A 3,159-nucleotide genomic window follows, 5' to 3' on the forward strand; every position below is an offset into this window, starting at 1 on the left:
GTCCGACATCCATTTAAGTTCCTCATCAGTTTTGGGAGACTGCTTCTTGGACATCTTAATCCCATGCCTCATGGGAAGGAATCCTTGTTTTGAGTTCTGCATCTTGAATCTCTTCAAGACTTTCTCAATATATGAAGATTTGGTTAGTCCTAACATCCTTCTAGATCTATCCCTATAACTCTTGATGCCAAGAATGTAAGAGGATCACCCATATCCTTTATGAAAAATTGTGTGGTCAACCATGCTTTAATGTTGCCTAACATCTTAACACCATTCCCAATGAGTAAGATATCATATACATAAAACACAAGGTACGCAACCGCTCTCCCATCGATGTTCTTGAATACACAATGATCAAATTCATTCTTGATGATATCATAACCCGTATGACTTCATCAAAACATGTGTTCCAACTTTAGAAAGCTTATTTGAGGCCATAGATGGACATTTGGAGACGACAGGCCTTCTGTTCTTCTCATGGGAAGTGAAACCGTTGAAAAATGTCGTTTTCACGTCCATCTTCCATATTTCATAGTCAGACCTTGTTCCTATGGCAAGCAGAATCCAAATGGACTTGGCCATGTCTACGGGCAAATAGGTTTCCTTGAAATCAACTCCGAGTCATTGAGTATATCCTTTTCCACGAGCCCAGCCTTGAAGGTTGTAACCTTTCCGTCAGCTCCAAGCTTGTATTTGTAGATCCATTTGCACCCAGCAGGTTTAACACTTGAATCCATTAATCCTAATATATATATATACATGTATATAATAGACACTTCAAAAAAGTTAAAAGAATAACAAAGACTAGAGGGTTGGATATTACAAAAAATAAAGCAGCGTCTGAAATATCCAATCATCTAAGGATGACAATCTTTAAGCAAGAATTATTTTTTTTTTAAAATAATATTAATACTATATCTACTTACCGCCATCTCTACGGCCCTCGGCCCGCGCCTGCCGCCGTCCACTTTTTTCTTGTAGCACCTCTCCAATAATCCCATCTTCTTGAGGGGCCGACCGAGCTTTGCGTCCTATAGAAAAAAAAAATTTAGCATCTTATTTAATAAAATAATGATAAAGCATTTAAAATACTATTATTTACTTACCAACTTTCTCTTGTGTATGCTGATAAAGGAAGACCTTCCCCCCCCCCCGATATACCATTGAGGACGACATAGAGTTCGCCGCCCATTTCACCTTATTCTTTGAGGACTCCCGCTGGAAGACCACGCTGGCCTAGTACGTCTGGAGCTGGAGCCAGGCCTTGTTGGCCAGCCAGAGTGCCTGACCAGGATGGACAGGGCGACGGAAAGTATCTTTTGGATTTACTTATCGGCTAACATGTGGAAGACCTAGAACATAGACTCATCGTCACAGTCCCACCAGTAGGTCATCTACAATAATAAAATTAAATAAAATATTTGTAAAATTCATTAAATAATTAGATTATTAGATAAAATCAAATTAATTTAAAATTGATTATTCTCATGCTCTGAAACCAGAAATGCTGGTACACTTGCGACACCTGCCTCAAACATGGCGATGGGTGGGGAATGTGTCCCCGTCACGACTGCATTAATGCTCTCGTGAAAGCGGCAGTCAAACTGTAGCACCCCCTTCGCTACAAGGGCTATATCTACCCTAAACATCATACGTATAGTAATCCTTGTGTTTATAGATATAAATGCACATAATAATTTAATCCATATGTATACATAACCCTAACGTCATAACAAGCGTAATCAACCTACAATATCATATAGGCACATCAAGCACCACAATTAGTCCATCATAAGTAATCTCCATGCTTACGCTCTCTCTATACAACAAAATGTGGTTTGTACTCTAACTGACAAAGAGGAGAAAACTGCATACTGGCCCGACCTGCCTGAGTATAGCGCGTGGACCTATACTTCAACAGTGAGACACCTCAAAGTCTACTCCTGAAAGAAAATGTCAGGAGGGGAGTGACAGTAAGCAAATAACCAGTCCTATCTATATATGTATACCAAATATAACCTCAAACAAGATACATAGGCAATATGCATAGAATATATAGTCAATTTGCTTCCACATAACCATCTTTATTACACCACATAGTTATCACGCAATAAGACAATCAATTAAACTTTCTTTTTCCTAGTTTGCTTACCAGAAGGTGATATTGTGTTTTTCCCACCAACTCAATCTCACCATTATTAAATTTAAGTGAATCCCCTTGATAGCCGGCTCATCAATCTCATTTCGCACATAGCATTTTCTTTTCGCACATAGCTCTTTCATATCGCATCAAAGCTCTTTTTATATTGCATCAAAGCTCTTTTCATCTCATTTCGCCTTATAGGCTTTTCAACATATCAAGGGGTATTCACACCACAATTATATTGAATTTCCACTACTCCCTCATTTCCACATATCACCATTCTTGTAAGCAACTAGTAACGTAAAACCATATATCAATACATTCTCATTTTCAGACACCCACAACATAACATACAACAAACATGATATTTCAACATATTTTCTCATTCCACGTACACAATATCGTCAGTCAAATCAACTCATTCACAACTCATATATTTTCAAATAAATCAATGTCAGCATGAACCACAAATTCATATAATAGCAATACCACAAATAAAGATGACATATATAACTTACCTCAACCTCACAACGTTTCTTTCTACTCAATCGCTAATTGTCAGTCCTTTCACCTCACCCCCGTATCCTATAATGAGTTATACCACATACAATTAATATATCGATAATATCATAATTTCTTTTAAATATAATATTAAATATTATTCGTATAATTTCTACTAATTCTTTAATAATTTACTTCTATCGAAGTACAAATCTTCATTTTTCCTCTTTATTAACATACCATTTATTAAATATAATTTTCGGAATATTTCTACGGATTTCTTATCAATTTCTCGCTATTATATAATTTAATTAAATAACAATATGTAGAATTGCGTATTTAGTTAACAATTCCGATGGAATTATATAAATTGGCTATAGCAATATTTAAATCTAACGAATTTAATAATCTAATTAACCAATGACATCATTTTTATATCCGATTCTATATTTAATTAGACACTATTTTAAATAGCCAAACCCGTAAAATATTCCGATTAAATGGTACATCGCTTA

This window comes from Sesamum indicum, unplaced genomic scaffold (assembly GCF_000512975.1).
Source record: "Sesamum indicum cultivar Zhongzhi No. 13 unplaced genomic scaffold, S_indicum_v1.0 scaffold00126, whole genome shotgun sequence".
Classification (NCBI taxonomy): domain Eukaryota; kingdom Viridiplantae; phylum Streptophyta; class Magnoliopsida; order Lamiales; family Pedaliaceae; genus Sesamum; species Sesamum indicum.